The sequence below is a fragment of the Chiloscyllium plagiosum genome, chromosome 10 (assembly GCF_004010195.1).
Source record: "Chiloscyllium plagiosum isolate BGI_BamShark_2017 chromosome 10, ASM401019v2, whole genome shotgun sequence".
In the NCBI taxonomy this organism is placed as follows: domain Eukaryota; kingdom Metazoa; phylum Chordata; class Chondrichthyes; order Orectolobiformes; family Hemiscylliidae; genus Chiloscyllium; species Chiloscyllium plagiosum.
Window position 1 is genome coordinate 57,136,764 of NC_057719.1, and position 15,755 is coordinate 57,152,518.

The window sequence follows — 15,755 nt, forward strand, 5'->3', positions numbered from 1 at the left end:
GTAGCCTGCCTACTGCATGTGCAGTGTTTTTTCCGTACCATAAAGTGTAGACCATCTACCTGGTCATGTGACTGCACTAATGAGCACAGTAAGGCTAGACAAGATAGAGATGTGGTGAACAAGCATGTAGACACTTAGTGAATGAACATTAATAGACCAAGCAAGCATCCCTCCTGTTCACCGTGTCTTCGATAAGGTACTGAGTGTGTTTGTAAAGAAAACCCAGGCTACTGGCTTTTTGTCCATCGCTTGTTGAATATATTTAATAATTGCCCGCTTAAAAGCCCAAAGTTGGAGGCAAGTTGGGAAGTCAATACATGGGCTTTCTCACTTTGAACTTAATCAGGGAAAGGTGGGAAATTGCTACCCACCAATCTCTGCATTCTGTCCTCTGTCTCTTATATTTACTTTTATCTGTTTTTCTAGATTATTTCATATTCTTCCATTTCGATTCTAATCATTTGTTCTATTTGAAATTAGGCTCATGGATCTGTAGTTATAAATTTACTCCTGTATTCTTCTTGAATTTGATGAATATATTAATCCCTTTCTAGTCTATCACAACCTTGGATGTAGAATTGCTCGCTGAGCTGACATGACCCTCTCTCACTAGTATCCTCACATACAGATGAGGAAGGACACCACATCCATCCTAGGACAAGCCAAACAAAGATACACACAAGAATTCCTAGAAGCATGGCATTCCAACCGAAACTCTATCAACAAACACATTGAGTTAGACCCCCTGAGAAAAGGAACAGGAAGTGACTTCACCACAGGAAATAACATCACCACAGAAAATGACATCACCAACCCAAACAAACCCAAACATATAAATAGAAAGTAGGAATTTTCAGCATTGCTTCACATGAGGTCCACTGAAGATGTTACCTAGTAAGGTAACGAAACGTCTGGAAATGAACCTTTCAGCTTAGCGAGCAAACCTACACCCAAGCTGAGCTACAGATCTTCTCAAAACACGCTATCACAACCTCTTGACTGTTCAATGGATCCTTTGAAATGACTAGCCATACTCGCTCTATATCTTGTCTCATGCTTCTATAAGATACCTGGGTTGTAAGTTATTCTGTTTCACATGTAAGGTTCCAGAGCACAGATAATGTGTATTTGAAGCTAAATCCCATCCTGTTGTATTCCATCTTGGTAATAATATTCAAACAATAGTTGGGTAGACATTGAGAAAATTGCTCAACCAGAAATTATACATTCCAGGCTCTCTCTGCTTGATGCAAGTATCCATTACTAAAGCAAAATTACAATTTTAACTGAGCAGAAATGCTGTGACTATTTGTAAATTGGCTAAAAGATATAAATAAAGAGAAATCTGGTCAATAAAATGGTTTATTTTAAATCATCTCAGTGGATCTCATTTTTCATTTAAATGCATGTGACTTAGTTTGAAGATTTTCCAAGTGTATTCTTTGATATTTCCTCCCCTTCATGATAAGGGGTCCCTTAATGCAAAATTATCGAACTTCTCACATACCAATCCCTGATCACAGCTGTCCTGTAAGAAACAAGGATTAAGACAATTTGAGTGCCTCTGTCCACTGATAAAGGGCCAATTCAAACAGAAGAATATGTATAACCTGTCATTTGTCTCATAAGAGACACAGTAAACCATCTGTTTCTCCTAGTGATCAGCAAACATACCACAGCACTAATTACAAGCAGAAAAGGGGCAAGCCAGAGCTATGGTAAATACTCTTCCAAGGAAGGCATTTATATTAATAGTAATGACCTTCCCCTGGGCCACAATGTAAACAAGACATGTAATTCCATTGTGATTTTCTGGTGAAATATCTTTATATAAAGTAATCATACGTTTACAATGTAAAGGTTGCCATTTGCAAAATATGCTTTTGTAGATAATAGTGATATTTGCCTTTGCTGCATAATCTATATAGACATACTGAAATACAAGGCAGAGTCCTGTCCCCATCCCAGTGTAATTTTGTGTGTAGTTGGCAGCCAGGGAGCTATTTAATCAGATGGGAAGTTGATAGGCTGAGACTCTGCCACCTTCTTGTCTCCACTTGACTATGTCTCTGGTGGGATAGTCAGTCGATGACCTTCCTGTCCCACCACTTTTTGAGATGCTTAAATACCACATAAGGGTCACATCTTGTTGCTGTTGTTAATAACTCAGCATTGGGTGGGGGGGAGGGGGGGGGGTCATCATGTAGGGACCACAATGCAGCCTTCTGGGGCACGAGAGACAGCACATCATTCAAAAGCAATCAGCCCTTGCTACTGATCTCCCTTCCCCATGACCCTAACCCTGGGAGTGCTCTCTTACTGTCACTCACCTTTGGTTGGGATCCAATGATGATCCTCTTCTTTGGGTGGGGTTTCAGCCAACTGCAGTCAATACCACCCAAGTGGTGCTGCCATTCATTAAAACCTCTTGCCTCTGATAGACCGGCAGCTCTAGGCACATCGGGTCAGCCCACTGTTGGCCTGTCAAGTACCTGAGCAGTAGATGATGTGGCAGGTCCTTCCACAAATAGTCAATATGGGGCTCCCGCCAATTCCCCAACTGCCAATTGACACCCAGTCGTCTCTGGAGGTTTTTGATCAGAGTCACCCCTACAATTACTAATGGAAGGTAAACTCATGCTATAATTAGCATTGCTTAAAGGTGATTTTGTATCCTTTTAAAGATTTATCAGCAATAATGCTTTTCTCATATACTTCTCAATGTCAGCTCTGCTAATGAATTTGTTTTGCCAAATAAATCAGTAGCTGTAAGACTTAGCTCATATTTTAACAAACAAGAATTGGAAGCCTGCAGAACATTCATGATGATGAATAAAAATCTCCAAGGTTTCTTTCCCCTAATCTATATGTCAACATCATGTCAGTTTCATTAATACAAAATCGATCAGTGTCCATTGTGGCTCTCCATATTTTGAATCAAGGCTATCATTGAAATCATTGAAGTACTAACAAATTTAAAAATAAACAGCACCAAGTTGATAGAATTGTTTTCAAAAACTCAACATGAGAAAGAAGAAATATTATTTTCCAAACATCCCAGCTCTGCTTTAACAAAAACATGGAAATGTAAACTGCAAAATATAGCTGGTAATGTAGGCTTTAACTCACAATAGATAACAAATCTCCTTTAAGACAAACACCAACATAAAGCTTGAAAGGTCAGTGTTAATGCATTTTACTGTAATCTGGGGTTATTTGTATAAAGATTTTAGCTCAGTTCAAGGAAAGTGTCAGAATAAAGGCAGATGATTTAATTTTGATTATTTTAAAGGATTACAGTTTACAGTGAGATCTCTGTAGATACCAGGCAGAGCCTATCATGGTTATCTCACATGGGATTGAACATAATTGAGTCATGTTCAGTGTTAAGCTATTACTAATGCTGATTTGCAATGCTAATATAGCAGAGACAGCTGTCACTGGGAATTAAATATGATCATTCAAAGCCTGGAATAAATGAGGTTGCTATTATCTTCTGGCCTCGCAGCAGTCTGCTTGAGAACATGAATAAATGATACAGTCTCAATGACTGCTGTACAGTATTGTAACTGTGGCTTAGAAATCAAAAATAAAAGAACTGTTCTTGAGCAAAAGGTAGCCACATAGAGACAGGAACAGAATCAGCAGCACTGTTAAACCCCATTGACCGCATACTGCATGATAAACAACATAGAAGATCACACTACAGCAGCTGCTCTGTGCCTAGCGCATACATGTAATCCTAGGCAGTTTGCCAATTTAACAAAATAGGTTGTTATAACATTAACAATGACTAAAGAAATAATCTTTCTTTGGGAATGCTGTAAACTAGACTCTGTTTGCATTGAGTAGCACTAATAAGACATATGTTGCCAAAGAAATTAAATCCTGTCGATACAATTGAGGGGATTTGACTACCTTGGTTCCCTTTAATTTAAAATTTGTTTTGAATAGTAAGGAAGTCTCCACACACTTAGATTATTAAAAGATTTTTCTTAGTTGTTTGGTTTTAGTCAGTAAAAGGATTGTACACAAGAGAAGTGCATATGACAAAATGCTGTGAGTCTTAATTATTTATCTTTTCAATGAGACATTAAACTGTCTCACTTTTCTTTCTGGTAATGATATAGAAAGTAGAATGTTTGCCCAGTGACCCAGTTAACATTCCTTCCTGAACCAACACACCCCCCAAAAAAACTGAACAACCGGTCAACATCTCATTATTGTTTATTGGACCTTGCTGACAGATTATTAAGTTTGCCAGCAGAAACAATTTTTTGCCTTGCGTGCTAATAATTTTGACCACTTGCATAACTGTTTTCTGAGGAAGAGTCAGTCAACCTGAAACGTTAACTCTGATTTCTCTCTACAGATGCTGCCAGACCTGCTGAGCTTTTCCAGCAAATTATATTTTTGTCTCCGATTTACAGCATCTGCAGTTCTTCTGGTTTTTAGTTTATTCCCCTTCATCAGTCACCCTCTCCCTTCTGCAAATGTGTGAAAATGCTTGAAGAAGGAAGATTGAGAAGCAGCATTCTGATCAGCTATAGGATCATCTCAGCAAACTCAGTTGACAGGGACCACTGAACTGTCTTTCTCTCTGCCCATAACATCCATTTTTTTGTATCTGTCTGTATGTATGCAAAACAGGGAATTTCAAAATGGGCTAGAGTATTAACGAGTAGAGTTATATGTTGACGGTTCAGGATTGTTTCTCTGTAGCTAGAATCTTTTTATTTCTAGTAAAGAGCGATTCTTGATAAGTACAGAAACCTGGTTAGCATTCATTCTGGATCTTTGGAGTTGACAAACATTGGCCAAATCCTGGATTTGTTGAGTCTCAGTCTTGTGCCCAAGTTTCCAGAATGGCTTTATACAGATGCATTCTTTACACTTCCTAAACAAAACTATCAGCTTAAAGTGAATGAGAGGCAAGACAGAGTGAAAGGAAGGATGTGCATAAATAGATTGATTTTCTGAATGTTTCACCGTATAGCAGCAGCTCATAACTACTGCACACTGTAGGTCAGACATTTGTGCATGATTGCATTTCAATCCAAACACTGAATGTGCCCTGCAGGCTTCCTACAAAATCATTATCAGGCCTCCTCCCTTGGTTGCCCTTTTCAAAGCCATAAACAACAATAGCCAGCTTTCAATTTATCAGAACATTCTCTCTGCTCGTCTATACTTCAAAATAACATTCACTGATTTCTATTCTCTTAAATTTTCTTGTATCATTCATTTATTCATTCTCTGGCCTTGCAACCTATTTTACAGCAATTGTCTTAAATATACAGAACAATTGTAGGCCGTTCAGCCTATCAAGACTATTCTGTTGGTCAATTATGGATCATGGATGATATGCACCTTGCTTTAGCAGTCTTGTTTGTTGACAATTCTAGAATGTATCCACATTGCCATTTGCAGTTGCTGTGAGTGTGTAGCTAGCCAACGACCTGAGGACAAAACTTATGGTAATTCATCATAATCCATAGGGATGCTTACAAATCTCACAAACTAATGAGGAGTAAATGACCAGTGTATTAACTCCCTGCTGATATATAAGAATATCTGGTTAGAAAGATAGATTTGACAAAGAAATAAGTATAAGAGATTAGGTAAGACATTCATATTAAAAACACTTTTAAATAAACCATGAAAAAACCTCGATAGCAGGTAGCAGGGAAAGGATATGCCTAAGAGGGAATATAGAAACAATTGCGATTAATTTAATTAGTGCTTGGCACAGACAATATAAAGCTGAAAATGTGTCGCTGGAAAAGCACAGCAGGTCAGGCAGCATCCAAGGAGCAGGAGAATCGCATTTCGGGCATGAGCCCTTCTTCAGGAGAAAGCCCTGAAGAAGGGCTCATGCCCGAAATGTCGATTCTCCTGCTCCTTGGATGCTGCCTGACCTGCTGTGCTTTTCCAGCTACACATTTTCAGCTCTGATCTCCAGCATCTGCAGTCCTCACTTTCTCCTCACAGACAATATAAAGGTGTAAACAGAAGTTTAATTACTAAAAAGGAGACCTGGAAAGACAAATAGCAACATCACACCTGGGCATGAAAGTAAAGCATTAATTACAAGTGAAACCATCCAACAGATAAGAATGGCAAAAACTCTTGAAACTGGGATAAAACAACACAAAATGAAAAAAGAAGAAACATTTTACTGATAACTGTTTAAGGGAGGATTCTTTTGAGACTGAAAGAATAAGAAAGAAATGGAAGGAATATCCAGATATGAAAATGAACCACCTTTATTGATCAACATTTAATGAAGGACTCTTTTAAGATTGTAAAACTACAGGAAAGATTAGATGGAAACAGGTCCTTCAGCCCAACCAGTCCACACCAACCCTCCGAAGAGTAACCCACCCAGACCTGTCCCCCTCTGACTAATGCACCTAACACTATGAGCAATTTAGCATGGCCAATTCACCTGACCCACACATCTTTGAACTGTGAGAGGAAACCGGAGCAAACCCACGCAGACATGGGGAGAATGTACAAACTTCACACAGACAGTCACCCGAGGTTGGAATCGAACCTGGGACCCTGGTGCTGTGAGGCAGCAGTACTAAACCATTGAGCCAACACTGAGGAATATTTTTTAAAATTATTCGATAAAAGGTCACAACTTCATAAAGAAATCTTCACTGAAAAGTTAGGGAATAATACAGCAACATATAAAAGGAACTGATCAGAAGGTTAATAGAATTGCAAACCAGGAGGAGTCAAATTAACATAAAAACACAACCCTTGTACAGAAATATCAGAAGTATTAATACTCCTCGAATAATACCCCTCATATAATAAAGGCATTTTTGGTCATTGGAAAATATATCTTACATGTTTGGTGCTTTAAGGTAAAATTCTACTCTAAATATTGATGGATATTCTATTCTCAGATTTTGTTAGATAATTTATTTTAGCTATTCTTAAATATGCTTAGATATTCGTTGAATAGTTCTAAAATGGATTCTATTAGATTTGACATTACACCTTTTGATGATCTTTGACATAGCATTATACCTATGCATAAGGCTATAGGATGTACAAGCAGAAGTGAGCCATCAAGTCTGCTTTGCTATTCAATGAAGCCATTGCTAATCCTCAACTCCACTCTCCTGCCTTTTCCCTGTAACCCATGATCCCTTACTGATTAAAAACTGATCTATCTGAGCCTTGAATATATTAAAAGACTCAGCCTCTACAGTCTCCTGTGGTAAAGAATTCTACAAATTGACTATTCTCAGACAGAAGATATTCTTCTTCACCTCTGTTCTAACTGGGCAACTCCTTATCCCTCTGGTCCTAGATTTTCCCACAAGTGGCAACAACCTTTCTGCATCAATCCTGTCAAGTCCTCCAGGAATCTTATATGTTTCAATAAGTCTGCCCCTCGTTCTCCCAAACTCCATTGATTGCAGGCCAAAGCTTCTCCACATAAGAAAACCTCTTCATGCTTGCAGTCAATCTATTGAACCTTCTCTGGATAAACTCCAATGCCAGTATACCTTTCCTTGAATAAGGAGACCAAAACTGTTCACAATATCCTGTGTGTTGTCTAACTAATGCTTTGTATAGTTTTAGCAAGACTTCTATATTTTTATACTCCATTCCCTCTGAAATAAAGGCCAACAGTCCATTAGCCTTCCCTATTACCTGCTGAGCTTGGTTGCTAGCTTTTTGTGATGCATGCACTAGGACTTCTAAATCCCTCTCTGCTGCATTTTTCTGCAATCTTTTTCCATTTAAATAGTATACAGTTACCCTATTCATCCTGCCAAAGTGCATAATATCACATCTTCCTACATTATATTCCATCTGTCAAGTTTCCCCCACTCACTTAACCTGTCTACATCCCGCCACTGGCTCCTTATGCCATCTCCACCATTTGCCTTCCCATCTATTTCTGGGTCACCTGCATACTTGGCAAAAGTACACTCACTTCCACTGTCCCATTTGTTAATACATATTACATACAACTATGGCCCCATCACTGATCCCTGTGCATTCCACTAGTTACTGGTTACCATCCTAAAAATGTTCCCCTTATCCCAATTTTCTGGTCTTCTATTAATTAGGCAATCTTTTATCCATACAAATATACTACCCCTTACCTTATTGTATCAAGTAGCTTAATAGGTATATCTTATCAGCCACATTTGGAAATCCATTTATTTAATATATCCACTGTTACACTTTTATCTGCCTTGTTACCTCTTGAATGAATTATTTAAAAAATGTAAAGCGTGGTTTCCCCTTCATTAAGCTATGCTGACTCTGCTTGATCATAGAATATAGAACAATACAGCACAGAACAGGCCCTTTGGCCCTCGATATTGGGCCGACCTGGGAATTCATCTCAGCCCATTACTGGACGCTATCCCACCATCATCCACATGCTGATCCAAATACTGTTTAAATGCCCTGAATATGGCTGAATTAACTACATTGGCAGACAGGGTATTCCACGCCCTTACCACTCTCTGAATAAAGAACCTGCCTCTGACATCTGTCTTAAAACTATCACCCCTCAATTTGCAGCTTTGCCCCCTCGTACAAGCAGACATCATCATCCTAAGAAAAGGACTCTCACTGTCCACCCTATCTAATCCTCTGATCATCTTGTATGTCTCTATTAAATCCCCTCTTAGCCTAAGGCCTTCGCTCCAGACCAGGCAACATCCTGGTAAATCTCATCTGCATCTTTTCCAATGCTTCCACATCCTTCCTCTTACGGGCGGACCAGAACTGCACACAGTACTCCAAGTGAGGCCGCATTAGCATCTTGTACAGTTGCAGCATGACATCACGGCTCTGGAACTCATTCCTTCTACCAATAAAACCATATGCCTTCTTAACAGCACTATCAACCTGAGTGGCGATTTTCAGGGACCTATGTACATGGACACTACCAAGAATCTTTCCATTGACAGTATTCTGCCTTTCTGTTATTCTTCCCAAAGTGAATCACCTCATATTTATTTGCATTGAACTCCATTTGCTGCCTTTAAGCCCAATTCTTCAGTTTATCCAAGTCTCCCTGCAACCTACAACATTCTTCCACACTGTCCACCATTCCACCGACTTTAGTATCATCTGCAAACTAACCCATCCACTTATGCCTGCATCCAAGTCGTTTATAAAAATGACAAACAGCAGTGGTCCCAAAACAGATCCTTATGGCACACCACTAGTAACCAGACTCCAGGCTGAATATTTTCCATCAACCATTACTCGTTGTCTTCTTACAGAAAGCCAGTTTCACATCCAAATTGCCACCTTCAACTACCTTCAATCCCATGCCTCTGCATTTTCTCCAATAGCTGACCATGTGAAATCATATCAAAGGCTTTACTGAAGCCTATGGACACCATGTCAACTGCTCTACCCTCATCCACACGCTTGGTGACCTTCTCAAAAAGCTCAATGAGGTTTGTGAGACACAACCTGCCCTTGACAAAACCATGTTAACTATTTACAATCAAGTTATTGCTTGCAATATGATTATAAATCCTATCTCCAATAATCCTTTCCAAAACCTTTCCTACCCAACAGACGTATGGCTGACTGGTTTATAATTACCTGGGTCATCTCTACTGCCCTTCTTGAACAAGGGCACAACATTTGCAATCCTCGAGTCCTCTATTACTAAATCTGTAGACAATGACAACTCAAAGATCAAGGCCAAAGGCTCTCCCATCCTGTCCCGAGCTTCCCAGAGAATTTTCAGAAAAATCCCATCCAGCCCAGGGGATTTATCTACTTTCACACCCTCTAGAATTGATAACACCTCCTCCTTACTAACCTCAATCCTTTCTAGTCTAATCGGGGTATCTCAGTCGTCTCTACAATATTCTCCTTTTTCTGAGTGAAAACAGATGAGCAATATTCATTGAGCACCTGTCCAGTCTCCACAGGGTCCACACACAACTTCCCACTGCTGTCTTTCACAGGCCCTATTCCTACCTTAGTCATCCTTTTACTCCTCACACACCTATAGAAAGCTTTAGGGTTCTCCTTTATTGTACCTGCTAAAGACTGCTCATGTCCCCTCCTTGCTCTTTTTGGCTCTCTCTTTAATTCCTTCCTAGCTACTCTGTAACTCTCCATCGCGTCATGTAAACCATCTCTCCTCAATGTCACATAAACTTCCCTCCTCCACTTAGGAAGAGATACAATTTCTTTAGTAAATCACAGTTCCCTTACCTTATCACTTCCTCCCTGCCTGACAGGGACATACCTATCAAAGACACACAATATCTGTTCCTTAAACCAGCTCCACATTTCGATTGTCTCCATCCCCTGCATTTTGCTGCCCCATTCTTCGCCTCCTAAGTCTTGCCTAATCGCATTATAATTGCCCTTTCCCCATCTATAACTCTTGTCCTGTGACATGTACTTTCCATCACTAAACTAAACGTAACCAAATTATGGTCACCCCCTCCAAAGTGCTTACCTATTACCAAGTACCAGATCCAATGTGGCCTCCCCTCTTGTCGGCCCTTTGACATACTGTGTCAGGAAACCCTCCTGCACACATTGGGCAAAAACTGATCCATCCAATGTACAAGAGTTATAGCATTTCCAGTCAATGTTGGGGAAGTTAAAGTCCCTCATAATGACCACCCTGTTCCTGTCACTCCTGCTCAGAATCAATTTGCCAATCCTCTCCTCCACATCCCTGGAACTTTGCGGAGCCTATACAAAACTCCCAACAGTGTGATCTCTCCTCCCCTGTTTCTAACCTCAGACCATACCACCTCAATGCATGAGTCCTCGTCAAAGGTTCCTTCAGCCACCGTTATACTGTCCTTGACTAACAAAGCCACTAACAAAGCCCTCTTTTACCATTTTCCCTGAATTTAATGAAAGATATAAACCCTGGAATCTGCAACATCCAATCCTAACCTTGTTCTATCCATGTCTCAGAAATGGCTACAACGTTGAAGCCCCAGGTAACTATCCATGCTGCAACTTCACCTACCTTCTTCTGGATATCTTGGGCATTGAAGTAGACACACTTCAAACCAGCTTGCTGTCTGCCAGCACACTCCTGTGACTGTGAAATCCTGTCCACGTTCTCCCTACTCTCATCCTCCTGTGTACTGGAACTACGACACAGGTTCCCATCCCCCTGCTGAGCTAGTTTAACCCACCCAAATAGCACCAGCAAATTTCCCACCCAGGATGTTAGTACCCCTCTGGTTCATATAATGTATTTCTAAATGCTCTGCTATTACAACTTTTTAAGGGACCATTAACATTTTCTCACTAACAGATATTAAGCTAATTGGGCGATAGTTAGCAGTTTTTTTTGTGTCCTTCCCTTTTTAAATAAGGGTTTACAATGGCAGTTTTCCAATTTTCTGGGACTTCTCCAGGATCTACTAAGTCCTAGAAGATTACTACCAGCACATCCACTATCTTTGTAGCTACTTTCTTTCATATCCCACAATGCTACACATCAGATCCAGGGGATGTTTCTGCTTTTAAACCTTTTAGTTTCTCAACTGCATTTTTTTAGTGATAGCTTTTGTATTTATTTCTTCTTTCCCTATTGCTCCAAGCTTAGTAAGCATTTTTAGCAGGTTGTTAGTATCTTTTATCATGAAGACTGCCCTAAAGTATTTATTCAACTCCTCTCTGCCCTTTCCTGATTTCCCATTATGATTTTCCCCTTCTCATTTTCAAAGGGACTGATGTTTAGTTTGGTCTCTCTGTTCCTTTTAAGATATTTAAAGAAGCTCTTGCTATCCATCTTGCTATTGCTATAAGTTTATCCTCAAAGTTTATCTTGTCCCTAATTTCATTTTTAGTCATCTTTTGTTGATATTTAGAACTTTCCTAATCCTCTGGTTTACCACAAATCTGCCACATTGTATATAGTTTTTTTCAATTTGATGCTCTCCTTAACTTCTCTGGTTAACGATGGTTGAATTAACCCCTTACTGGAATCCTTCCTCCTCACTGGAATATGTCTTTGCTGTGCGTCATGATGTATTTTCCAAAAAAGTCAGCCATTGTTCCTCAACTACTTTGACTGTTAAACTCCTTTCCTAGTCCACTCACTCTTGTAACTATCCTTATTTAAGTTTAACACAGTTATTTCTAATCCATGTTTCTCACTCTCAAGCTTTTACTCCAAGGTAATTTAGTAAACCTGTCTCAGTACACATTACTAGATTCAAAATAGCCTCGTCTCTAGTGAATCCACAACATATTGTTTGATTAAACTTTCTCAAGTACACTTTATGAATTCTTCCTCAAAGCTACCTCTGTCTAAATGACTGTGCCAATCTACATGAATGATTATTGTACTACCCTTTTTACAGTCTTCATTGTCTCCTGATTTATTCTCTGTCCTACAGAAAAGCTATTACTACTACCATTGTCTGCTTCCCTTTGTTATTTCTCACCTTCCAACTATATGGATTCTGATTCAAGATCACTTCTTGCCATTGTACTTGTTGAGTCCTGCACTAATGAAACTACCACACTGCTCTTTCTTTCGTGATTTCAAAATGTCACATACCCCTGGATATTTATTTCCCAGCTTTGTTCTGTAGTGAATCTGTGGAATTCTCAGCTTATCTCCTATTAACTATGTCTCTGTAATGGCTATAAGATCATACGTATTAATCTCAATTTGTACCATCAATTAATTTATTTTGTTCCACGTACAGAATGGACACAAGTACAAAGTACTTGAATTTGCCTTTTTACCATTACTTCCCCTTTGGCCTTATTTAGTACATTTTCACATTTGTACATTTTGTTCCTTCCTGTCCCTCTCTGGGTTTGGTTACCGAAATAGCTGCTCTGAGTTGCTGCCATATCCTTTTGCTTTGCAAGCTTACATTTATCCTCTCCAAAACGCTCCTCCCACTAAATTAGTTTCAAGCTCTCTTTGATTCACCAGCACACTGGACCCAGGACTGTTCAAATGATGCCTGTCCCACTGGAACAACTGTCTTCTACTCCAGTACTGCAGCCAGGACCCCTGAACTGAAGCCCGTTCCATCCATACCAATTTTTGAACCACTCATTAAACTTGTTAACTTTAACAACCCCATGCCAGTTTGCCAATGTCCAGGTAGTAATTCATGTAGCTGCTTTGCAAAGCTGCCATATCCTTTTACTTTGTAAGCCTCTTAGGGTCCTCTTCAAAGCACTTAAAGTATATTACTTGTTCATTTCTACTAATAAATTTGTAGTATTAGTAAATCGTCTCATCTAAGCTTTTTCTCTTACAACTAAACTAAACCTGAATTTCTCGTATACTTAAGGGGGAAGTGTATTTTCTGAACAGAAAAGGTTTGGATCCTTAAAATAGCTGCAACCTTTATAGCATTGCTAAGGCTTTTTAAAATTAAGGAGACTATTTGGGGAATGGTTATGTAAATTTTACAATGTTTACTTTAAAACATTAAAGAACTTTAAAATGTTTGTGATACTGACTAGCTGGAAGTCAGAAATTATCAGGAAAATATAACTGACCTCAATTAACTCAAAAAAATTCAAATGTCTTTAAATCATTTCAGACTGGCCTTATAATCCTGACTGGTGTAGTATCCCAGTCCCAGACCTTAACTGCTGGCCTACTTAATTATGAGCTGCCAATAGCTCACTTCCCACACCATTGATCTGGGCAAGTGGGAACAGTTGGGTGATATCTAATATTTACTTGAAAGGAATTTCTCTGTCTCTTAACTGTCATGGTACCTTCCAAGGCATCCAGGTTCTGAGGTGGATCACCCACATTGGATCTAGATTAGCTAAGAGTCTAGGGATTGTATGACTGGAAACACTCATTCCATCCACTTCTGTCTGCTACCAGGTCCCCTGTGATATGTTCCAGGATGGGAGTAGGCGTCCTCTGACTCACAATTCAGATTCACAATACATAGGTTACTCCAGGGTCCACATCACTATCTTGACTCCACTTCACTCAAGCCATAATACACCAATACAACACCACTGAGTAAGCCACTTATCTCCACATCATTCACTCTGGCCTCAAATAACCCCTCTCTGTGAATGACTTTCTGAGGTTGACCTCCTCCAACACTTCTGCTAATGGTCCAATAATATACATGCACTCACCTGTGTCAAGCCACTTGATGACTGTTGAGGGTTCAGGGTCCCAAACATCTTGTATCATGCTGGAAAGTGTGGCACTGGAAAAGCACGGCAGATCAGGCAGCATCCAAGGAGCAGGAGAGTCGACATTTCGGGTATACGCTCTTCATTCTTGATGAAGGGCTTATACCCAAAATGTCAACTCTTCTGCTCCTTGGATGCTACCTGACCTGCTATCGCGTTCCAGCACCACACTTTTTTGACCCCGATCTCCAGCACCTGCAGTCCTCATTTTCTCTCATCTTGTATCACGCTCCTACCCAATATTCCAATTCTTTCCTTGTGCTCCTTTGAATGTCAATCTCCTCACTACCTCTCTCTCAGTTTGTTTGGACATCAGCTTGAAAAACTAGCTCAGCCTGGTGTGACACTTGGTGATCACACATTGACTTGAGCATCTCTACCTGAAGACCAAGGAGAATGATCTCCAGGAAAAACTGAGTCTCAGCCAAGGAAGGGAATGTGTGGAAAGTGGCCCCTGGCTGAAAGTGGCCCCTGGCTGATATTTCAACACAAACCAGATCCAGAAGGTACTCAGGATCCTTTTGTTTACTCTCAAGAGGCAAGATGCCTGGACAGTCATGTAGAGTACAGTTAAACCATTAAGACTGTCCACTACTCTTGAGATGATATGGAATAGTGTGGCAATGTGAAGAGATCTGGGTGAGGGGGCGTGACATGAATCAGCTTACACTCCTCAGCCAGGTGCTCATGGGAAAACAGTGGCTGACAGCTGACACTTCTACTTCGTCTTTGCAAAATTTCATGGCCACTGCAGGGGAAATCCCTATTGCTGTAAATAAAACTGAGCCTCTTCCTGAAGGCACTTTGCCACCCTCTTGGTTTTCAGTGGGAGGCCCAACTAGTTTATCATAGAATCCGTACAGTGAGAAACAGGCCATTTGGCCCAACAAGTCCATACCGACTCTCCAAAGAATAACCCACCCAGACCCATTCCCCTATCCTATTACTTTACATTTACCCCTCACTAATGCACCTAATGTACACATCCCTGAACACTATGGTCAATTTAATTTAAGGACTGGTGAGAAGAAAAGGCCAGCACACTGTATGGGGCCTGTGTGCATGACGTTCGAAGTGGCAGTGGCTATCGAATGGTTGATATCAACCAAGAGACTTACTGTGGAATTAGAACAGAAAGGAATAGCTCTGCATTTGCTGTGTATCAATCCATTCTGCCTGCATTTTAATGACTAAGGTCTATCTTGATGTCTGTGTTGGCAGTCACCTCCCTGATGGTTACCTCTTTCCTGATCCTAGGATTCCATTCTTTCCTATGATTCAGCAGAACAGTGGCACAATGGTTAGCACCATTGCCTCACAGCGCAGGAGCCAGGTTTGATTCCAGTCTTGCTTGACTGTGTGGAGTTTGCACATTCTCCCCATATCTGCATGGGTTTCCTCCAGTGCTCCAGTTTCTTTCCATAGTCCAAATTTATGCAGGCTAGGTGGATAGGCCATGCTAAATTGCCATGTAGCGACTGGAGATATGCAGGCTAGGATGAATTAACTTGGATATAGGAATAAAATGGGGGTGTTGGATCTGGGTGAGATGCTGTTTGGAGGGTCGGTGCCAG